This window comes from Nyctibius grandis, chromosome 14 (assembly GCF_013368605.1).
Source record: "Nyctibius grandis isolate bNycGra1 chromosome 14, bNycGra1.pri, whole genome shotgun sequence".
Lineage (NCBI taxonomy): Eukaryota > Metazoa > Chordata > Aves > Nyctibiiformes > Nyctibiidae > Nyctibius > Nyctibius grandis.
The window spans coordinates 12,048,648-12,072,813 of record NC_090671.1 but is presented as its reverse complement, the minus strand read 5'-3'; the positions used below and the strand labels follow the sequence as shown (position 1 = coordinate 12,072,813).

Genomic DNA, 24,166 nt, shown 5'->3' with positions numbered 1-24,166 from the left:
GCAGCGAGGTGGCCAGCTCCTCTAGCCAGCACTACAACCAAAGCCCCCACAGCTCAGAAATACAGCCTAAAAGAAGTCAGCCAGATGCTGTGAAAGAGGCAGAAGAAATCGCCCTTGTTTGACAGCCCCAAAGAGATATAATTCAGCTCCACCTTTCTTAGCAGGTTAATGTTAAGCTGCTACTTTTTTTTTTTCCTCCTCCTTCTGCAGATGCCTTAATTGGCTGCTTAATACAGATTTCACTGTTATGCTTATCGCAACGCCCGGAGCTGGCTGTGCGACAGGAGCGCAGAACACAGAGAAGACCCATTTGTCTCCGTAACTAATTGTTCTGCCTCCTCAATGTACACACCAAATTAACTTGGCAGGACTGCAAGGCGAAGCTGCTATATTTATTTAGACATTGCTTCTGCTGGCTGAGAGGCTTCGTAAAGCAGGCTGCAAATGGCCGAGACAGCACAGGCACCTTTATTGAGGTTATGCAAAACTGGAATGAGTGAAGCAAGCATCAGGCCCCAGGTTAGCAGCATTCCTGGCCATGTCCTTTACAAGAGGTATTTTAGCCTCAGTTACCTAAGAATTAATTGGCAAAATACTCAAGAAGTTCATAAAGGCAAGTGTGAACACTCACTTATTTCTGGCTGCAGCCTTCCTTACCCTAGGGATCAGCCTCCATAAAACACCAGTAAGTACGTGTAGACTGCCTGATCAAGACGCAGGGGAGCGCCTGCGTTAGCCAAACACGTCTAACGCCTCAAGCAGCAACCAGGTAACTCAAGGCTGAGGAGTCGTGCACAGACATGTTCTTCCTGGAACAGCCCCACGCCTGCAGCCAGGGCTCTGACTCGGCACCCGTCTTCCAACTCAGCCAAAGGTTCAAGGTGTTTCCGCATAAAACAAGGAACTAGAGCAAGACGAACACAATAATACATTGTGTGGGGAATAAAACCTCCTGCAGAGAAGAAATCCACAGACATTTAAAAAGCACAACTGAACAAAACGCAAAAAAAAAAAAATAAGCCACAGATAGAACTTAAAGTTCTTGTCTCATTGAAACAGATCAGAAAACTCACACCGGCTTTGGCAGGGGAAGCAGGAGCAAGCAGGGTGCTTGTGTCTGCCTCTGCAGCACGGCTCCTCCACCTCTGGGCAAAGCAAACTCCCCATTTCGCAGCTTTCACCGGCTGTTGGCAGAGCTTAAGGACATTCAGAGAAGTGCTCCAGATTTCACGAGCGCCAGTCTCAGTGGAGAAGATGCAAACCTTAGCTTCCCACAGTGAGTGTCCCATTTAGCCCATACCCAGGGCTAAACAATAACCAGTTGTTCTATCACCCAGTGCCCCTTCCCCGACCGAAAAAGGGAAATGGGAAAAGGAGAGAGACTTGTGGGTTAAAATTTAAACAGATTTAATAAAATAAAGAAACCAATATCAATGCTAATACAAACACACAAAATCATACTTAGCCCACCGAGTGCTGGCAAGTGGCTCCACGGACAGCAATCATTGGGAAGAAGGAGAAAGAGCGAGAGGAGAAGAGAGCAGAGCAAAAAGAGCCCCCCCCTCACCAGCAGCTTTCCCTTTTGTAGTGAACCTGACATTAGTGATCTAGAACACACCTGTGGGCCAGCCTGGGGCAGCTGCCCCACATTAACTGCTAATGGCCCTGATCACCACGGCTGGCCACAAACTGAAACAAAATGTAACAGAAAAGTGATTCTATAAATTTTATCCCCAAGAAACCAGGACAGACATTTAGAATAAAAACACAGCCCTTAACGTACACTCTGACTTCTCCCTTTACTTTTGTTTCATAATGCTGGAGAAAACCCAGAATCCTGCAGTTTGTCAGCCCATCACCACAGAGCCCTCAGGAATGCTGCTGGCAGCTGCTGGGTTCTGGACCAAAACCGCAGCAGCTCTTTCCATGCATCTCTAATCATGGTATCTTAAGACACGTAGACATCAAAAATCAAAAAACATAACAAAATTTTCTAGCAGCTGCCCTGTCAAGAGAGCAAAGCAAAGCCAAGACTAAAACCTACAAATGAAGGAAAAAAAAAGAGAGGAGGAAAGGCTGACACCTTCTATACATGCTGTCAGCAGGATCATTTGCTCCAAAAATAAAGATGCTCAACGCATCTCACTGATGACATGACAACTGCTTCACGGTCCCAACACCGGAGTTGCATAAAAACCTCTGAACATCCATTGCCTGGCAGCTCAGTAAAAAACAACCACTTGTACTTGCACAGAGCAAGCAACAGACACGGTGTCCCGCTCCCTCGCAGGATTTTCAGCTCTTCTAATCCACTTGGGCTGCAGAGGAGCCTTTCACCCCTCTACGCTTTGCCAGTCACGCTCGGCAGCTCCAGCCACAAGCCCGCAGCCCAGCTAGCTGCACCACAACATGCAAAACCATCTCAAGAGCAGCTCAGGATCCCAAACAACTCTGCAGAGCAAGCACAGAAAGGCAGAGCTACCAGCCCCAGGCCCCGCACACCGCCAGCGGCAACCAACCTCCTGCACAGCCTGGATACGCTCAGGCTGCCTCGTCAGCACCTCCCAAATAAATGACACTTATTTAAGACTAGAAGGCCTTAAATAAGAACACTGAATGCTTTTTCCACTGCAAGTTCAGAGAGTTTTCCCAAAACACTAGATGCACAGATTCCTGTAACGCAGACTTTGCTGCATTTTATTTCTTTGACAGTTTTTAATCACCTCTGGTCTAGCATTTGGAAATTATTATTCACACACACACACAACAGGAACAAGGCTGCAAGGAAACATGAATTTCACTGGCTGCCTGTTTTTGTCTGTGGACACCACCTCACATATTACCAAATCAAAACAAGCCGGCCAACTTCAGCGCGAGGGGGGAAATGAAAGGGCAGACCGGTGACCTAGAAATGAAGCTGAGCCTTTGGCATGAGCTTGAAGCTCTGCAGCAAAAGCAAAAAAAAAGAAACTAACCTGTAACTGCTTTCAAGATGGAGCTTGAAAAGTTTATTAATGGAATTACATGACGTGGTACATGCAGAAAAACACGGGCTTGACCAAGGAAGTCTTTCCAACAGGAAAGAGTCATCCCCTTCGCCAAACAGAAGAAACTCTTGTGCCAGAAAAGATGGGACACAGTTATTTAAGGTCCCGATGCAGCAAAAACACCCCCAGGCAAACGACTAGAGAAACTTCCCGAGCGCAGAGCTGTGATCCCAACCACCACTGCTCTGTTACACACCCAAGATTTACATACCACGCGGTATCATGAATCGCATGACGGTAACAGCAAGGGCTGGCGAGTCAGTAGACAAAGCTTTAGGGCTTCAAGCAGTGGATCAGGAATGCTGCAGTCACACATCCCAGCCCTGATCCAATGCAAACTCACCCTACCAGGTGTAATCAGTTCAAGGAGGGTGTTAACAAGTTACCTTTGTTCCAGCAGGTTTCAGGCTTGATCGGGTACCGTCCACATCACCAGCGTAAAACTGACACTGGCTCTGCATCGCCCTCCGGCAAGGCTGACAGGAGAGGCCGTTATGTGCCAACGTCCAGCCGGGACTGCGCGTGTATCACTGGGTAATCCAGTGTAAATCACTGGGGACTCACAGCCTTCGCAAAACCAGCTCCTTGCAACACCAGGCCAAAGAGATCACGTGGGCTCGGCAGTAAACACTTACACAGAGCTGCAAAGTGCTTCTGCTGTACAAGCCAGGTGCTGCCACCGATAAACCATGCGCTAACCAGTGCTTCTGCAGCGCTGGGAGGTACATGCTGGAGATGTTTGCAGAGCCCAAGGACCGAGCTATTTATGAAGTGATCAAATACCATGCAGTTGGTACCTGGTCGTGTAAAAACGTAGCTGTTGGAGTCACTTTATAAGGTTTTAAAATATTTCCAGAAGCAAGCCAACTTTGCATTGTTTGGCACAGCTTGTTAGAAGCCCACACATCCGCAGCGTAAAGACACCCTCCACCCTCTCCAGCCCGCTCTGCACAACTGGAGGTACAGGCAGGTTTTCAGAAAGCTCGGCTCTGCCTGCCATCCTACTCACCGATTCACTCTCCCACGGCATCCCACTGAAACCCAAGCCCAGGGTTCAGTCCTTCACTGTAGTGCGCCACAATAATCAGGCCACAGCTCTTTACACCACCACCTAAGCCTCCAAACCTTGCAATTACACACTCCCTGAGGAGGATGAAACCTGCCCACCTGGGAGACAGCGAGTCCTCAGGGACTGATCACAGACGATGGGATGATCTGCACCAGGAACCTTCCCAAATCCTGTCATTCTCCACCCACAGGCTGACACATTTCTTTCCTTCTGCCTTCTTCAATGTTGAGACACAGAAGAGCGCAACACGAACCACTCTCTTGCCCTAACATGCACAGGACAAACCTTAACTGTGTTGTTTAGGAAGCTGGTGAGAAGTGTTCAGGTACCAGCACAGCGCACCAGCCCGGAGCATGCAGAAAACAGGGTTTGGAAGATGTAAAGGTCCAAAAAACTACATGACAGATGGCCACGCCACTGGAGTATGTCTTCAATTTACAGCCAGTCCCCTGCACGGGCAGGGTGAAGCACACCCGGATGGTAAGGGTTAACTGCCCACATTTTTGGGCCAAAACTGCATTTCTGGGCACCAACACTCTGTCCAGTGTTACGCCAGGGAAACAATGCTAAATAAAGATTACGCCAAGTGGTATTATGTAAATAATTCTCTTCCACAATGAAAGGATAAACCTAGACTGCTTGGTTAGTTATTAACCCGGGAGCCAGCACCACAGAGAGGAAATCCTGCCGGCTCTCCCTCCCTCGACACACGCAGCACCGGGAGAGCCGCAGCTACGAGGACAATACCCGCACCGTCCCCTGCCTCCCCGGGTGCTGGCACTCTCCCTCGGACCACTTCCCACAGGAGGAAACCATTTGGGCCACGCCACATTGTCTCCTCCCAGGGCAGCCCCACTCCTGGCCACGCTGCCGAGGCTGGACTTGGCCCCCTTCCTCCTCCTCCTCCTCCCACCACTGGCACAAGACACCAAGGGCTCCCTGCCCTTTGACGGGAACACGCTCCTCGCCACATCCCTCCTCTTGAAGACCTTCCCTTCCCCTCGAAGGCTGAGCCCGCTGCAGTCTGCCTTCGCCTGCACATCTCCTCCTGCCCAGAATAACTTACTCGACCTTTCTGCCTCCACCTCCCCCTGAAACCTTCCTCCCGCCTTGGCCTCACGTCTGAATGCTTTATGTTTGTCATACGATTTTAAATCTGTCAGCAATTCATCCATCTGCCGCCTCCTGGGTTTTTAACGCCGCGAACCGTTCCGGGATACAGCCTTGCATAAAGCTCTCGGAAAATGAAGCCGTACCTCATTCAGAAACCGAACCAGCTTTTGAGATAATTTCTTTCCAAGGTGCAGGGGTGTTTCGCAGACTGGCCTCTTCCCTACAGCCAGCAGAAAAGCCATGATGCTATCCGGTCTAAAATAAACATTATGGGAGCGGCGATAAGGGGAAATATTTCAGCTGACTAAGAGTAATGTGGGTTCAAATCCAAGCATAAGCTGATATTGCTTGTAATTTGTTCCTGAGCCAAAAACACAGGCTGGGAGTGAAAAAATGGAAGACATTAAACAACAAGCAGCGTACTCAGTGACTCTGGAAAACTTCAGCATTTCCATTTATGTTATTATTTTTTTAAATAACCTTCAGTTTCACGGATCATAAAGTTAATTTGGAGTTAACTTCCCTTCTCTGTAACTAGACAAAGCTGCTATCCTTCACATTCGTTAATGTTTGTTCGGTGCTCCACAGCTATAAAGCGCTTCAGAGCGCTAAACATCAGCAGCATCCTCTGTGCCGCCCAGCAGGCACACAACCGTGCCGATCGCTTTGCCCTCCCTGTGCCCCAGCTCTCCTCCAGCCCTGGCCCTGTGGTGGCACTCACGGCCATGGCCATCTAGCTCCATCTTTACCACTTCTCCTCCAGCACCAGCACCGCTCACCTCTCCCCTGCACGCAGGGCTCCTCTCTGGACATCCCCAAACCAAATTCGGACCAGCAGCCAAGCACACACTGTTAGCAAGGGGGTCCACAGCAATCTTCACCTCGCCTGCCCAACCACAACCCACCTCTGAACTTCACGATGTGTAGACGCAGAGGTTGGCAAAAAGGAAGAACTGGTGGCCTCGAGAAGGGAAGTGACAAGTGGGGTGGGCAGCAGGACTGGGGGTGCAACCCAGATTTCTCAATTCCCAGTAGAGTCCCTTTGCTGCCTCGCGTGCAGGTCAGGGTTCACTTCTCAAAACTGCCATCACTCATTTCCTTCTGCACTTCTGTCCTCCTCCCCTTCCTACCAGATCCCTCCCTCGCTTGGACCAGGCTCTTACAGTCATTTTTATGCCCTTTGTTCTGGAGCTCCAGCTCCCCTCTTCAATCCTTTTTTAGGAAGCATCTCTGCTCTAGCCATGCTCATTAAATGATACACATTTCCATTTTCTGCTGCGATGCAAAGATCTATTCCTTCGACATGACAGGGCACATCGGAGACGCTGACACCTGTGTGCCAGCACAAGTCCAGCCATAAATTGCAATTCTCCACCACTTTCCTATGTCAGTACACAGCAAGGGCCCTTCAAAGCCACGCAAGAGCCCATGCCACAGCATCCTAGATGAGAATCCATGACCTCACGATGCCCAAATCCTTAACCGGCTGCAAAAGCCTCAGTCACTAATCACAGAGGCGACTGCGTGCTGCTCTACCTCATTCCTAACTCCATCAGAGCTGACCCTGCTCCCTGCCGAATCTCTCAGTGCAGACTAAAGCAAGCCACAGTTCGCACAAATGCAGCTGTACAAAGATAACGGTTCTTTTAAGCAGAAATTGCCCTGGATTTCCATCCCCAAGTACCCCTGCACCTTGGCCATGGTCTGCATTTGGGGGGTCGGTGCTCACAGGAGGGAACCAGCACTTCGCCATTGGGAGCAAGGAGCCCTTGTGCTGAACGGGCAAAGCGCTCATGAGGAAAGAGACTCCGCTTCACCAGCTCTCCAGCAGACTTGCTCTGACACACTGAACTTCACATAACCTCCCTGGCCTCAATTTTCAGACATGTCTAGTGATCTGGTCAGAATGAGACATCGGGTTAGGGATGGGTAGTACTGCATCCCAAACACAGGCCCTCTCCAACCCATGCCCCCGTGCAACTGCTTAAGTCAGCTGCCCAAAACCCACTTCTGAAAATTTACCAATTTAATCCTCCTTTCCTACCTACTCATCTAGAAACTGGGGAGGTCGTAACTTTCCTCCTCCCCAAAGAGCTGTGAAGATAACAGTAACTCAAACATGTAAATTATGGTTGACTTCAAGCAGGTTTCTCCCAGGATGACCTGACCGCAAATAGGGCTGTATTTCAGCACAGGCCACTAACAACCAGAACCAGCAGCAGGAGGAACACCAGAAGCCATCAAGGGGACAAATAATTTACAGCCTTGTCAGGAAAGATGAAGACGTCTCCTATGACCCAATTCCAGCCAGCGCAGTCCAGAGCTGCCGTGGAGATGAGACAGGTAGCTCTCTTAACACACGTAGCTATCAGCACAGCTGCAAGCACGCCTTCATCGCCAACCACAACACAACTGCCTTTACCAGACTGGATCTCCTAATTACAAGACATGAACAGAGCCTGAACCAAACCCTCTTTGGATGTAGCACAGGGTGGCTCCAGGGACTGGTACAACCTCCACTCGAGGCAACTTGGTTCAAATCCAACCACAGCCATTAGCAAGTGAAAGGTATTGCCAAGCAGCAGCTGTTCGCGAAACAAGTTTATGGTTTCAGTCCAGATCCTGTCGCGAAAAAACGCCAGTCACCTCCCTGGCACTCAAAGGTGTGAAGCCAGAAGCATCCACCCACTTCTCCAGTGCCGGAGATGCCGGCGTGGGAGGTGTTCCCATACGGGCCCGGTACCAGCGCCGCAGAGCCGGCCCTGACCTCCGCAGGGTTTTCAGAACCAGGTATGTTTTGCAACTTGGCAGAAACACACAGCTAAGTAACAGAAACCACCACCCACATGAAGCCAGAAGAACAAAGTACCAGTGTTTTCCTGCCCCAGACATGTGCATGCCCCATCTCCTCTCTCACACCAAAAATAGCTTCTACTTTTTCCCTTTTGGCAACAACAAACTGGGGTTTGAGTGCATTTGCTTTCAATAAACTAAACGCATTTTGCAAGAGTCTCTCTCGTACTGAAATGTACTCAGTTGAAGTTATAAAATATTGTCACACACAGAACTTCTCTTCCCTCCCACGGCATCTTGGGACTCAGCCTCAAAACACTCTTACCATATTCCTCACCCAAGGCACGGCTCCTGCACAGAGCACGGCAGAGCCAGGCACACGGGAGGCTGAGTTAGGTCCCAAAGTCACCAAACGAGTCAGCAATGAAACCCCAAGGATTAAGTACGACTTCACTAAAGCCATCCAGGAAAGCACGGCTTCACTACAGCCCTCCAGGAGTTTTGTCGCCACTTTCAGAAGAGATGGAAATACTTGTTGTACTGACTCACATTCCTTCCCTTCATGAATTAGCAGTAGTATCAAACCTTTATCTGTAAAGCACACGGCAAACTAAAACTTAACCTTGCTGATAAAAACCCGATGCTAAATGGAAAAACTCACCCCACGCAGCCAAGGAATGGCAGCGGAACAATATTGCATCCACGAAAGTCAGATTACAAAACATCAGATTCAGCAAAACCCTGCCGTTTTCAGGCATTCAGAGCACCAACCTTTGCTTCGTCCGAATACTGAGGGAGAGGTCGCAGAAAAGAGTTCAAACCATAAACGCCTGCGAAGCGAAAGGCTGGCGTTAGGAAATACCCATTGCACAGAGCACCTCCAGCAGCACCGTCCTCTCGGGCAAATTCTTGAGCTGACCCAAAACACAAAGTTCATGGAGCAGACCCAGCCTCCGGCGCAGGCAGAAGCGCCTGCAGGCACGCCGGGCTGCACAGGCAGGGACATCCACAGCGTTCAAAGCGGTGGGAAGAGGGATGGGTTTGTGGGGTCAGCGCAGCCCCTCGCCCCTGGCAGCGCCAAGCCCCAGGAGGGCCAGAGCCGTGTAGGTTTTGCTGCTTCAGTGCCTTTGGCAGCAGCCCACATGGCAGGCAGCTGCCTGCACCCACTGCAGCCTGCTCTTTGCGCATTGTCAGGGCAAGGGAGCAGGAGGAAGGGCCGAGGGAAAAGAGGGAACAGGAAATTATAAGAATCGACAGGGGAAAAAAAGCAATCACTCCTTGCAGTCACCCCAGACTGCAGCTGGGGTTTAGAGAAACATACACTTGTTGCCTGCAGACACCGGCCCTGTTTACCCACCATAAATATTTACACACCAGCCGCTAAATGCCACATCGCCGGATAAGTGAGCTTTGTCGTTCTCACGGCGGGTGTGCGGGACCCCAGCCCTGTCCCCAGCACACCAGTGACACCTTTCTGGGCCACCTGGGCTGGATTTCCCACCCGACACTCAACAACGCCTGGGATGCGGCTTAATTGCTCCAGGCTGTTGTGTCAGTGTGAAACCACCGGATTCAAACATGCATGGGGGGGTGAGAGCCGAAAAATAAAGCAGAATTGAAAGAAGGAAGAAAAAAAAAAAGGGGGGAGTGTTTAAAAAAAGGCCCCTGGGGTGCCCCCACCCCCAGACGGGGTGTCCCCGCTGGTCTGCACAGCGCAGGGCTCCCCCTGCGCACCCCCAAACCCCGCAGCTCCCTGGGCAGCGCTTTCCCTTGGAAAAAGAAAAGAAAAACCAACACAAAAAAGAAAGTTTCTCCCCCCGCCCGCAGCTCCCGCGGCACAGCTTCGGTTTTACGTAACGGCGGCCGCCTGCACCCCTACCTGCCGCGGAGGGGAGAGGCTCCCCGGCCCCCGCCCGCAGCCTGACAGCCGGGGGGTCCCCGCGGCCCCCGGGCCCGCTCCGGGCAGCCCCCCCCGTCCCCTCCTTACCTAATCCCGGCGGCAGCTGCCGCCCCCCATCGCCGCCGCCGCCGCTCCCTCCTCGCCTCCCGCCTCAGCGGCCGGCGGGGCAGCGCTCGCCGCGGGGGCCCGGCCCCGCCATCTGCGCCGTGTTTATAAATCCAGAGCCATGGGGCTGCTCCCCCGCCAGCCTCTCGCCGTCCCTCCGGCCGTCGGTTTGTCGTTGGGTCCGTGCGTGCGCGCGTCCGCCCGCCCGCGGGGCCGGGCCGGGCCGCCCCTCCCGCCGCAGCGCCGGCCCAGCAGCGCCCTGCCCTGCCCCGCCTCGGCGCGACGGGAGGCGCGCGGTCCCTCAGGCCGCCCCACAGCCGCCCCGGCGGCCGCGTGGGGCGGGGTGGGGCGGGGCTGCGCCGCCCGCGCGCCTTAAAGGGGCCGCGCCCTCGCGCCCGCTCTCCGCCTGCAGTGCCGGGCCCCCGGCGGGCGGCGCGGGGCGCGTGTCACCAGCGGTGCCACCGGCTCTGTCGGTGTCCCCACCGTTACTGGTGCCGCTGGTTGTTCTAACGCCACGTCGTAACGCCACGTCATTACGAGTGTTTTGGGTGAACATCTGGGGTTCGGCCCAGCGAAACCCCCGGTGCCTGGTCAGACACCGGCGCTTCGGAGGCCGGTGCTGGCGGGGGCTCGTTCCTGACAGCCCCCCCCGGACGCGGGTGCCCGGGGCCGTGCCGCCCCCCCGGGTGAGGAGCCCCGGAGGCAGCCGGGGTCTCCTGAGGCGGAGCCCGCACTGGGCGCTCCCAGCCCCGGCGTGGGGCCTGCACCGCCATCGCTGCCCTGAGCACCTTCCCCGAGGGGTGACGGTTTGACGAGCGAAGGCCCGCAGGAGCCGGGCGCTGAGGCAGCCCAGGTCGCCCCCATGCCGTTCCCATCTCCCGGGTTCACAGCCCAGCTTCTGCTTCTTAGTATCGTCCCGCTTTTTCATAATTTTCCTTCCCCCCCATCTTCCTGCACTCCCTCAGCCACCCCCGTTCCTGCTCCCTGCCACGGGTGAGGCATGACCCCAAAAGCTGGAAAAGCATCTTGCAAACCTCCTCTTCTCCCTCCCCGCTCCAGGAGGCAGCAGGCAGGCCAGGACCCAGTCTCCTTAAGTCACTTGACTCGAAGTGTAAGCACAGGCGCATGCCTCAGTGTGAGCGTAAACGCGAGCATAAACATCAGGAGCACAAGCTGAATTGCCTCGAAGGAGCCCAACGCACCGGAGAAGTTGCCCTCCTGTGCCCGCGGTGCCCAGCGATTTCGGGCAGCACCTTCCACACTGTTCCAGTCCCTGTTTGTAAGTGTTCGTCTCGCAGGTTGGGCGTCTTGTGAAGCAAAGCGGCAGGTCAAATCTTCCTCTGGAAAATTCAATTGCCTTGGAAGAGAAATCCAAGACAAATTTAAAATTAAAAAATTTATCGGTGTTGCATTGTGGGGTGTCTGCTCCAGCCATTTAGCATTTCTTGAGCTACTTTTTTTTTTATATCTGTGACGTTTCACTTAATGAATGGAAGGCCAGTCCCATACCACGGCAAAAAGACTCAAGACATTAATTTTACAGGAGCCAGAAGCCAGGCTTTTAGATTCCAGTGACCTCAGAACAACATTATAATAAAATGTTTTATAAAAAAAAAAACCTTAGAGTTGAACACATTTTCCAGCCATGCTGAATATCCTGCCAGAGCACAGATGGATTTCTTGCCCATGTTCCTACCATCCAGAAGGCCGTGGTCCCGAAGGGCATCGCTGGCCTGGTATCACAGTGTGAATATGGGCTTTCCACTGTGGTGTTGCTCTTATAATAGTGGGGATGATTTCCTTTTGCATTTCTACGTCTTTTGGCAGCCTGGCCGTCTGTAACTAGCATCTACCAGATCCCAGTGGTGTTTATAAAACCATTATGCAAAACCACTGCACCCAGTAATCCCAAAATACTCAAAATAATACCCAAGTTACCCAACAATAGCCAAAAATAATGGTTGCCCCAATGTTGTGGGGCTAAGTGACTTCAAGCGCAGCTCAAGACCAAGTAGTGAACCCCTCCGGCCCAGATCTTGTCTTCATCATCCTCATCTTAACAACCTCCTAACGAGGAGCATGTGACTCTCCTTAACGCAAGAGGCTGGACGTGTTTGTATGGTATTGCTGATCCCAGGAAAGCAAACCCCCTTCCCCATCTCAAAGCAAGAACAACGAGCTTGGCTTTAAAATAATGGCCTTGCAAACACCAGACAGCGATGCTGTGCTCTTTGCAATGAGGTTCTGGCTTTTGGAGCCTCGAGGCTTCATATTTTCAAGTTTTTTTCCCTGCAGTTGTGGAAGCTGGAAGCTTCTTGTTCTGGATAAATCACAGCTGAGATTGTGGCAGCATCCCAAGGCTCTGGGAGATGTGACTTCACGAAAGCAAAGACTACGGCAAGCCTGCCTCGAGCATTATGGAGCAGAGGGAGAGCTGGCACAGGCTGCCGTGCCGCAGCCGGACACGTACACACGCGTTAAACACAGGAGACAGAGCTGGGCTGTCGCTGTAATCAAAGTGTATCTGCGCGGGGCGGCTGCAGATAGCTTACACAGATTTTCCGTAGCATTTCACTTCGAAGCTGCCGTTGATAGCTATTCCATCAGATAAAGTGGTAACGTGACGCGCCTCTGCAACGTCGCAGCAGCAAAGACGGGGATTTCAGATCTCAGTGGAAAACTGGAGTCCTGCCTCAGATTCTTAAGATGTTTTACATTAAACTTGCCCCGTGCCAGGCACAAATGCAAGAAATTGGGGTATTTTCTCACTTGGGTTCACCTAAACTCCTCCAGGAAAAGAAGCGAGATGCAAAACAGGAGCCACCCTCACTTTGAAACCACCCTCCCATGGAAAGCTTCAGGGGAAAGTAATTACTCTTAAAGCAAGCTGCAGCCTTGAAACTAAGTCATCCTGTAACTGACTTTATCAGCCCACTAGGACCAATGTCTGTGAAAACCACGGCAGGGGTTTACCCTCCACGACCAAGCATGACTCAAGGTATCGGCACAGGGACGAGGGGGCTAGGACCCCCTGGCACCGTGGAGGGACTAGGGGCGATGTACAGCGAGGGGTGGGGGCGGCAGGAGGTTGGCACCCCTGCCCTGCATGATGCAACGCGGCTCCCTCCAAAGCGCCTTCTCACCGCCCCGGTGACCTGCCTTTACTTGCTCAGGGCATGAGAGGAATTTGCTGGGACTCAGGCGGTATGAAGGGCTGGAGTTCACCTTGGGGAAGCAGATCTGTCTTGGGGGAAAAAAAAAAACCCCAAAGTAAAGATCTCTGCCTGACGCCTTGGAGGAGGAGGAAAGGAAAAGCCTGGGGAGCTGGCTGGCGGCGCAGGGGCTTGCACCGGCTCCCCAGGGCCACGTCCTGTCTGCAGGAGACAACTGCTCCTGCCTTTTTCCATCCTTGCCTTCAAGCTGGCAATGGTTTACGGAAACAAATGACGCGATGTGAATATCCTGAAGTAGGTGGCACTCAGCTACGTGCTGAGAGGGGAAAAACTGAAGTGATCCTGGATGGTGGCTGTAAATCGGGAATCGAGTGAAGCAGCACCAGGGCTGCCTTCGTCCCCGAGGCGTGAGGGTGATCCCACCCCCGTGCATCAGCCCCGCCGTGGGTTAGGGACCCCCACCAGCACCCCGGCACGCTGCAGTTCCAAAGGGCTTGTGCTTTCCTGGCCAGACCTCACCGTGGCCACAAGGTTTGGCCTCTCTTCTTTCTCTGCCCGTCTCCTTGGCTCCCTCTCCCAAATGGCTGGGCCAAGCAGTCCTGAGCAGCTGCCCCGCTCCCCCCCTGTGGCGGGTTTGGGTTGGGTTTGCAGCCCCGTGCCAGGGCCTGGCAGTGGATAACACTCCGTCTGGCCTCCCTGAAACACCCGTCACCAGCAGACCTGCACACTCACGTCGGCTCCTTGCGAGTTGTGCTGGGCTGCCTGCAGGTTTTAATGCATCGAGGGGCAGACAGGACCCCAAAAGGGTCACATCTCTCCGGAAGGGATCAGCTTTTAAATGCAGATTGCTTTTAAATCCAGCTAAGAGCAGCAAATGCATTCATGGTGCAAATGCAAATATTATAAATAATAACAGAGTGGATGGAGCGAATGCGTTTGGCTCCAGATAGTTTGGAGAAGCAATTCTCTTCAAAAAAAAAAAAAATATACTCAAAGCCACCCAATGGCTCTCGCTGGGGAAGAGCCTTGAAGCAGAAGCACTTGTGCACTGTCCCGTGCTGGCGTCCTGGCACTGAGGGTGCACGTTCCACACTGCGCAGGGGGCAGCCGGCTGCGCTCCGGTGCCCTCACCCGGCACAGCATCCCATGCCACAGCACGCAGCAGTGGCACGGCTTCTCCCCCAATGAGACAGAAAAAGCAACGGTCCCTCGCCAGGCAGCGGTGTGCTTTCCTTCGGCGCCCGATGCAGGTGCCTTTTACGGGCATCAGACAGAGAAATGATTAAAATGAGCGGAAGATGCGGGCGGTGATTGATGCACTTCGGCAGAAGCGTGGCGCGCTCTCCGCTTCCTACCCACAACAAAGGCGCCGCGGCCCCACGGCTCCTCGCACACACCGGCCCGACCCCCTCTGCTGCCGTCCCGGGGAGCGGAGGCGTGCAGGGGGTTGCTCTCCCCACCCGCAAGGTGCATCAGGACCGCAGGGCGTGAATTTGGAGCCAGGTGCCGAAGCCGCCCCCATCAACGCCAGCGATGGGGACGCCGACGGGCAGGACACAGGCTCGGCAACCGGCCCCGACACCTCCAGCAGACGGGCTGGTGCCTCCCGTGATGCTGGGACAGCTCACAGAATAACTAACTAGTCTTTACCGCAGAAATAAATGGCCACAGCTTTATTAAATCAATATCAATTCATAATCTTTAACAGACAATTATAGTTATCTCACCCACGAAACTACCCACCTCTTCAAATCTCTGATCTGACAGGGTTATAATTAGCTTATTACTGGCCATACATCTGCTAATAACTTTTCCCTCAGCCCTGTGAAGTGAATTAAGGAGCACTAATAAACCATGGCCGTTAATCCATTTATATGTCTTACGCTTTTGTCTAAGCACCAAATTTAAGATACATAAAAAGGGGTTTTCTCCTTCCCTTCCTCCAAGGTCTTGCAACCCGGCAGCCCCCCGCTGCTTGGTGTGGACAACAAGGGTGTCCTCTTGATGTCCCAGCAGATGCCATCCTTATTGGAGCACGACATAACGGGAAACTTGGGAAAGCATTTTACAAGCTGAAAAAACTCGCAATATGTAGTAGCAGGTATTTTTTCCTCGATGCTTTCTTATTCTCAGCCCTGGTGCCTGTGCCTGGTGCGAGGCAGAGGGTGTTTCGGGAAGGTCCACTGGCAAGGCTGTGAACCCCAAAAATATCCCGTGAGAGGGAACAACGGGCAGGCAGGCAGCAACCATGGGCTCAATCTCTGCAGCCCTCCCAGCACTGACCGCTCTCGCTCCTCCGCCACGGAACGTTGCCAGGGCCGGTCATTAGCAATAATGAAAGTGAGATAAGTCGCAGTTGGGGGTGGAGGGAAACATTGATGTAAAACGATGGCCGGTAATAAAGGGCAGTGGAGAGGCACCGGGTGATGTGACGAGATAAAAGCAGATGGCTGTCTGCTGCTTCTAATTATAGGTCCCTGCTAATGAAGAGGGTGCTGATTAGACTGACATTGTTGTAGGACATGCATTTCTAGAAGGACCCGGTGCTGGGGCTTGGGGTGCTTGGGTGCTGTGAGGGGGGTCCCCACTGCCTGCCCGGAACTGCCCCAAAACCTGCTTCTGCCCCATCCCTGCCCCGCCACCCGCACCCACACCGCCTAATGAGGTTTGCTCCCACCATGGGGACGGCTGGGCCCAGGGGACCACGGGGATGCCGGGTAAAAGCCAGCAGTGATATCCTCGTGTGTTCGGGCTGTGGTGGGTGGGAAAGGGCTGAGGTCCACCACCAGCCCAGGGGCGCTCCGAGGTCCAAGCCCCTGAAGACAAAAGGAAGCTCCTTTTGAGTAAGAAATGTGGTTGAGTCTTATGGGTGAATAATTTATGATGCTTACTGTAATGAGAGAAAAAAAACACATTCAGTTCTGGTTTCATCATATTTTTGGCTATGAGTAAAACAGTAGAAAATGATGAGGGCTTCCCACAGCAAAGCCAAATGCCTGAGACTGAAACTGGTAGCCAGGCCACTTCTAACCAGAGGGTTGATCTTTTGCATATTTTTGGTCATGTTGGCACTTCTCCTCCTCCATGGAAGAGATCTGAAGTGTATTTGTAACACCGCTGCTGTCTTCTTCTCGGCTGAGCTCAGCCGGCGGCGTGGGAGCCTTCCCCGACAGCAGCGAGGAGGAGACCTGGCCTCACCCTCCTGCGGTGTTTTGGTGGCCGGTACATACCCGCACGGGGCGGCCCCTTTCCTGGGGGGCTCGGGTACCCCTTCACTGGCGTTTCAGCCCACAGCATCACTCTGCACCTTTTCCCCCTTTTCCCACGGTGGCCTTTGGGGACCCAATGTGGCCCTGGAGCGATAACTCCCACGGGAGGGGATGACCCACTGGCGCAGGGTGCTGAAGGGAGCCTCCCCGTGCTTCCAGCCTCCGGCCCCGCAGGGATACAGGGTTTGGTTTTCTTCCACCAAAAAGTTGAGCTGAAGTTGGAGCGGATCTGGAGCCCCTCCTCACCCCTCCCAACAGTGTCCCTGCAAAACAAGGGCTTCCCCAGTTTGGATGTGCCACTCTGTGCATGAATTGGGAAATTTTTTTTTTTGTGGAAGTTTTTCATTTTAAGACATTTGGCATGTTTTGAGAGTAGGAAAAACATATTTCCCTCTTCTGTACCCACTAAAACTCCAGAGAGTGCCCTGCTTTGGGATGGAGAAGCAACTTTTAACAAAAGACAGAAGATGTGCATCCCAAGGAGGACCTGGAAAAAAATGGGGCAGAAACGTGGCAAGCCCTGCAGATGGGAGACGGATGGAACGGCTGGCAAGTGGCTGGCTGAAATTTGGCAAAATCTTGAGAAGAAAGAACAAACTCAGCAAAACCAAACCGATGGCTGGGAGTCAGTCTCTAAAAAAAAATCCTAATGTCTTTCAGGCACTGACTTTTTCTGGGTGAAGTCCATGGGAAGGACCCACAGGGCCCTCAGCTGGTAATTTCGGTGTGGCTGGAAAGGCGCAGAAGAGGCACGTGGAGCAGTGAGTGAGCTGACACAGGGCAGGGACCTGGCAGCCAGGTCCCCAAGGGGCGGCTGCTCCTCCCTAGGAGAGCTGGATTTGCTTCAATTAGAGCAGCTTTTCAGGAGGGATCCCGTAGCTGTCAGGCACCTGGCTACGGGCGTCTTCCCACGGACACGGAGCTGGGCGAGCGCCTGTGAATTCCCTGCACCACGACTGCAGCAATGTCAAGACCTGCTTAGACAGGAGAAGCTGTTGCCGGGGCACCCAACCTTTTGACATCTTAATGAGCAAAGAGTTCAAAAGGAATCTCACAGGGATTTTTTTTTTCTTTTTTTTTTCCTCCCTTCTCAGAGAATTCAACATTTCATCTCCCTCCTCCCAAGTACGAGACAGCTGAACAGGGGGATGACAGACCAGCATCTCGCTCCACCTGAAGAGTTCAAGCTGCAATCATCCAGCTCCTTGTATCTCCAAAGAGCTGGGAAGCGCTGGCGCGCTGCAGAGGAGACGTAATTAGGTGCAGTTCAGGAACAGCTCATCAGCTATATTTAACAGACAGGCCGAGTCCTCGACAAGCAAAACCCTGCAGAGGAGCGGGGCTGCGCCAGAGCTGTGTTGCTCCAGCGCCAGCTCTCCGGTGCTGGACTGAGCGAGAGCCGGTTGTGTTACTGCCTGAAACACTGTTTATTTTGCAACTTTTTTTAATTTTGCAATTTTATTTTGTAATGGTTGTTTATCCTGTAAACATGAGCAGGATACTCTCATCCAAGTTTTTTTAGCATTTAGAGTTTTCCCTTCACCGGGATGAAAATTAGTTGGAGGGAGAAGAGCACAATGGCCCCTTTTATCTTCATCTTTCCGCCTGGAACAGATGGGAGAGCCCTGCCCGAGCCCTGATGACATGCCGTGCAGGACACAGTAACAGAGGAGACACTGTGCCTTCTGCTGAGAGAGGGGAAGGAGCCCGTGTGTGCGCCGGCGCGGGAGCACCGAGTGGGATGGGAGCGCTGGCACCCGGCTCCCCCCAGCCCAGCTCCCTCAGGCCGCTGGCCAGGGTTAACATGAGGGACCCGGGGATTTGGGAAGCACCCGGGAGAGCTGGCACGCTGAGGGGGGGGATTGCAAGGCTGATGCAGGTTATGGTGACTCTGGCTTGTTCTCAACCCACTGTCCCTGCTTTCCATCCCAGCCACCGCCGTGCTGGAGGTGCTGCCCACAGGGAGCCCTCCCTCAGGATCTCTGCCAGACCCTGTCCTGAGTCCTCGTCCCAAATAACACCTGGAGATAAGGAACAGAGAAGCTCAGGAACCAGCCACACCTTGTAGAGGAGCTGTGGGTGATGCCAAATCTGGGGCTTGCCTGTCTATGAAGTCCTAAATACACAAACTGTATTGAGGTGCCAGCTTAACTACAAAAATCATTGAGGTAACCACTAAAGCTCCCTGGAGGAACACTTAATATTTCTCTTATTAATGAAAGTCATCAAGCAGATGGCAAATTTACATGTCAAACATTGGCGACGCCTTCCCAGCCATCCCACGCCTAACGACGGGACCGATGCTGACCAGCAAGCTGCTCCATAGCTGCAAGCACCAAACCATGCTGGTGCCCTGCCCAGCAAAACACCCCCATTCCCTGAAGTGACCCCCCACGTTCAAGGACCCACTGACCAAAGGAGATACCAGAACTCCCAGGGCAGAGTCCTCCAGCCCGTGGGGACAGGTGCTCGCCTGCAGCAAGGCTGGGGCCGAAGCAGGCGAGCCTGTGGGAAGCAGGGTGTGCTGCCCTCCACGGGGAAGGATGGAAGAGCTCTTCTGGAGGTGCAGGCTCACGCTGGGCTCCTTGCGAGCAGAGGGTAAAGAGCTACTTATGGTGGAGCATAAAAGCCGGGAGACAGCGGAGTGCTATAAATAGGGTATATAAACTTTCAAGTGACAATGCTCTGATTTTGTTATTGTAAAAAAAAAATATGAGAGGGAGAAAAAGTGCCTAGATGGAGCTGACAAAGAGGGAAATACATGCAGAATACAGGTCTGTTCCCAGTAACATGCTTATTATAAGTCAGATGTAGTTAGAGCTATTACTTTAGCTTCAAATGAATGGAAGGAGAATAAATCTGCCTCTGTGCAAAGCTGCCTGCAAATAGCGTCTCCCTCTAGCAAGCCTGCAATTGTGTTTGCGTGAGACGTTTGTTAGAATAAATGCAATTTAAAAAGAAAAACAGTTCACACCGATGGCAAGGGAAGGTGGGTGGTATGAATGGCAACCGGCGGAGAAGGAGGGCAAAACAAAACAGGCCTCTTCGGCAGCGGGGCAAAGCCTGCGGCAGTGCAAGGGGCTCTTCTGGGGTGGCTGGGAGGATGGGGATCCTGTGAACAGCCCATCCTCAGCCCCTGTCCCCACACGTTACATCTTGACACCGGTCACCCCAAACTGCTGAGACGGTTTCAGCCATTTTCCCACTCTCTGTCCCCAAAGGACGGTGCCATCAAACACAGGTTTCCTGTGGAAAGGATGAGGCACGCTGAGGTGGGGAGGAAGCACCTTCCCCCGCTGCCAGCAGTCACACTGTCACAGCCTTTGGGACCCAGCCCTGCGGTTTGTCCTGCACCCATGCAGCCAAGGCGCTGCGGGGACGGGCACCCTGGGAGGGTCCTGCTGCACCACAGGCACTAACGCTTTATCAGCAAGAAGCGCGTCCTTTATCTCCCTCTTTGTGAGCCGACAGAAAAAGAAAAGCACTTCCTTAAAAGTTTTTGATTTTGCATCTCGTATTCCTAAATAACTTTCCCAAGGTACTGAAAGTGCTTGTGTTTTGGTTTCTTTTTTCTATTTTAAACAAATAAAGTTGTTTTTCTCCCAGAGCACGTCACCACCACGTTCTGACCTCTGCCCTGCATGGTTGCAGCAGCTTTGGGGAGGGGATCTGCAGGGATGGCACCTCCGGGGGCTGCTTCTTACCCCGTGATACCCACAGGCACATCCACAGCACCTGGCAGTGCCACCCCAAGCTGCCACGACACGGGTGGCCGTGGCTTTCGACTGGCAAATGCAACATCTTCCTTGAGCAACAGCCTAAAGAAGAGGGGAGAAAACACTCTGCAAAGTTCCCTCCTGCCTTCCTCTGTTATTTTTTTTTTTTTTTAATATTTTTCCCATTGAATTTATAGGAGCAACTCTCTGGGAAAATGACTTTACCTCTTGTTCCTTCATAAATTTTTAATAGGGCAGAAATAGAACCAAAAGGGATTTAAAAAAAAAAAAATATGCGTTAGCATCAAACTCTGGCTCTATTCATAATTAATTATACTTTCAGGGGGAGGGGAAAAGAACAGGAAACATAATTACAAGCTTCTAGTGAGAACATTCATTATCATGCTAATGCAGAAATCAGTACTGCTGAGCCTGTGTGTGTGTGTGTGTGTGTGTCCGGTCTAATTACTCCGCAGTGATGTGTGTCATTCGCACGTTTACCTCAGCGCTGCGTGGGATTTTGAAGTCAAAGTTAAAAATGAGAAGATTAATCGCAGCCTGGATGGATGGGGATGGGGACGGGCCGGTGCTGGAGATGCTGCACCCCTGGCAGGGCGAGGGGCTGGGTTTTGGCTGGTGTTTCTCAGCGCCAGCTCCCCGGACACCCCAGCCAAGGTGCCCGTTAGCGAGTAACATCCCGGCTTCGATAGTTTGGGCTGATAAACCATTACAGGAGTGTCAGGAGGCATTTCAAGGTGTGAAGAGCAGCGCACACCAGGGGAGGGAGGAACAAGCCAGGCTGGGGGAGCAAAGAGCCCAGAGGGAGGTGGAAGGGGAGAAAAACAAGGCAATATTTCAGCTATTTTGGGCCTAACAAGTTCCTGGATTTGCCGTGCCAAGGAGATGGTCACCTTGCAAAGCAGATCCTGAGCATCCACCCTGGGAGAAGCATTTGGGCTCAGCCAGGCTAAAAACTACCCCAGGCAGGGCAGCCTGGCTGGTCCCAAAGGCATGCTGGGGAGGAAAGGGCCTTTTCTATAAAAGAAGAAAGAGGCTCAATTTAACTCCAGAGCATTGATATTACCAGCAACAGGGTGTTTTTTTCTTTTCTATCCCGTTCCATCAAGCACAAGGGATGCCAGTGCCGAGGCTGGAAGCGTGCCCCAGCACAGGGCCCAACTGCCCCCAGCATCCCCGTGAAAAACCAGCTGGGAACCTGGGGAAAACATCTTCCTCAGCATCACAGACCTGAACCGAAGGGCTCGGCGGTGCCTGGTGGGGTCAGGCACGGGGCTGAGCCTGGGCACATCCTGTTCTCGTCGGACACTTGAAGCTCCAGTTGAAATCAGGGAGGAAAACTGCAGGCTTGGATCCACGGCTCGAACATCAGGTTCAGTCCCAGGCATGTTTATAGACGTGAGTTATCTTAATTATATTAAACCTAAGTTAGGCATCTGCACAATCTGAGCATTTCTGTGGAATAATTACACCGATCTCCCATTATTTCTCGAGCTGCCGAGCGAGTGTCCTACTTTTATAAGTCAGAGCACTGCGTTTCCCCAGCGATAAATCCTCCTGCAGACTGCAGGAGCCACAGCCTGGCAGCAGAGCGGAGCCAAGGAGGGATGGGGCGTCTTGGGTATCTTAAGGCATCCTCCTGGATGTCTTAAAAGCCTTAAAAGCTGAGCACCTTCCACTGAAGTGGGAAAGCATTAAAAAAAACGGGAAATGTTTGCACAAAAAAACTGGGAAATGTTTGCACAAAGGCACGACAGAAGTTCCCTGTCCAAGGATGCTGCGTGAGCAGCGCCAAGACCCTGCTGTTGGCGTGGAGGGTGGGAAGAAGGGAAAGTTAATGCCTGGGGTCCTGAGGATAAGAGCAGAGAGATATTTTTTTTCCAAAGGTGGGCTTTGTGCAACATCTGGGAGCCATTCCCTTCCCTGTGGGCTCGGGCAGCCGGGCGAGGGGCCCCTCTGGCCTCGCTCGAGCTCCAGCTGTGCCGAATCCCAGCGTTTAGGGTTGCCTGCAAAGAAGCTCCCTGACCTGCGCCAGCGCCGGACAAATGGACCGTGCGGCGTTTTCAGCCAGTGACCGAGCTCGAGACTATTTGGGAACCTGGAGCGTAATTACGGAGCCTGCCAGCTGCTTTAAAAATGCCCGCCCCACCTCAGCACGCCCGAACTCCCTTTTTTATCCAAAAATGTATTTGGGAGGTGGAGGCTGAGACTAGTACCGGATGCTGTAGCCTGGAAAAGAGCTGTTACAAGTGCTGCAGGGAAAATTAAGGGGAAAAAAGGACAATTTGGCCATCTTCACAGCACCACGCAAGCGGCAGGGTGCTTGGTGTGGAGCATGGCCAGTGCTCACACACCCACCTGGTCCTGGGGATTGGGGTTGCCGCAGCTCCGCAGCATCCTCAGCCTCTGCTCTGCCCCGTTAGGGCACTTTCCCAGGCCATAAAGCAGATCCCAGGTTTTATGTCAGGGTCTAAAATGAGTTACCACACCAGGGAGAGACAAGCCTGCCATGCCCCGCTCCCCGAAAGCCCTTCCCCAGGCGATAAAAGGGCCTCACTGTTCTTCAAAATTATGAAACTGGAGCCAAATCCCCTGAAAGAAAACAGATGACCTCTTGTTCTGGGAACAGACACAGTCCCTCCCCGCAGCCTGATCACTGCCTGAACCCTGCCCAAACGAGGAGCAATAAGCCATGGCACGAGTACCCATGTCCCAGGCACGGGTGGAAGGGAGGGCGGCGCTTCCCAACTGCCCCTAACGAACCGCCTCGTTAACAGCCCTAACGAACCTGGCTCACCCACCCGCCTGCCCGGGCTGCCTGCTTTCCCCAGGGCATTTCTGCAGGGTCAGTATTTGCTCTCTGCCAGCCCAGGCTGATGTTTAAGCCCTCGGTGCAGCGCTGGGCGCCTGCAGGAGTCATGTTTTTAGGCAGAAGGGTCACGCCGAGCATCTCTCCTTTCAACCGAAATGTTGCCAGCTGCAGAATTTGGCATTTCAACACCCATATTTCATGTGAAGCGGATGCAGCCCAGGCCACGGCTCAAGGGGTTTTTTTGTTTATAACCAACCGATGGGAGAATAAAACCAGATTGTGCACGCCCTTTATAGAGATGTTTTACAATGCATGAAAATAGCCCTAAAGCTTTTCCCAAAAGACGGGGTTTGGGAACAGCCGGCCAGGGACGGTCCGGCTGTGCCGGCGGACCTGTATCTGCTGAGCATCCCCACCCTCTGCCCTCCCGGCGGAGGCAGTGGGAGCAGTTAGCTTTCCACTGAGAAAACTTTGCTACCAAGAAACGGTGTTGGGGATAACTCCCAAAATACCGGCTCACGGTGGGTTTTGGCAGGACCGGAGGCTGCCGGTACAAGGATGCTGCGCAGAGGCAGCGCCTGCGCCGGGTCCAGCCGCAGCCTCCCCATGCCCAGGGCAGGGCTTTGGGCAAAGGCCGTAATTACAAAGGGACAGACAGCCCAGTTTTGCAAACTCCTTTTTTTTTTCCTTGTTGCACTTCCTCCATCTGTATCGAATAGCGGGGCTGTGAATATTCAAGAGAAAAACGTGTTAAGAATCGGTGACATTTCCAGGATTGGCTCGCGCTAGCCAGAGAACGTCATTCGCAGTAATTACGAATAAAATCCACAGCCCTTCACAGATGACAACAAATCCAAATGGCCTTTTTACACAGTGAAAATATTAGCCTTAACACATTTTTTTTAAAAAAAAAAATCTTCCAACCAGTTGCTGCTTTCACAGGCACCTCTGAGTGAGCTGATTTCGGAAAAACTTCTCCCGTCACGGTTGCGTTCGCTGCCTCGTACAGAGAATGAATAGCACTTTTTTTTTTTCCCCCTCCCTCTCATTTGAGAGTTTTCTTGGTAGGGATGAAACCATGAAACAGAAGGCCGCCTAAATGAAATTATTAACCCAGAGAAACCGCTAAAGGAACTTGATTAATTTGCCAA

The 24,166-nt window shown here is 52.7% G+C and overlaps 2 protein-coding genes across 12 annotated transcripts in view; both read right to left on the bottom strand.

Moving 5' to 3' along the window:
- Nucleotides 1–10,251, bottom strand: part of NCOR2 (nuclear receptor corepressor 2) — a 240,334-nt gene extending 230,083 nt beyond the window's left edge. For 10 of the 11 annotated variants that reach the window (XM_068412731.1, XM_068412739.1, XM_068412740.1 and 7 more), the window contains exon 1: nucleotides 10,010–10,251. The gene's annotated coding sequence lies outside the window, so the exon portion shown is untranslated. Of the gene's footprint in view, nucleotides 1–8,793; nucleotides 8,853–10,009 lie in introns of all 11 variants that reach the window. The other variant, XM_068412732.1, reaches the window with a different exon arrangement.
- DHX37 (DEAH-box helicase 37) overlaps nucleotides 1–24,166 on the bottom strand; it is a 282,506-nt gene that overhangs the window by 151,701 nt on the left and 106,639 nt on the right. The gene's annotated exons all lie outside the window — the stretch shown is intronic.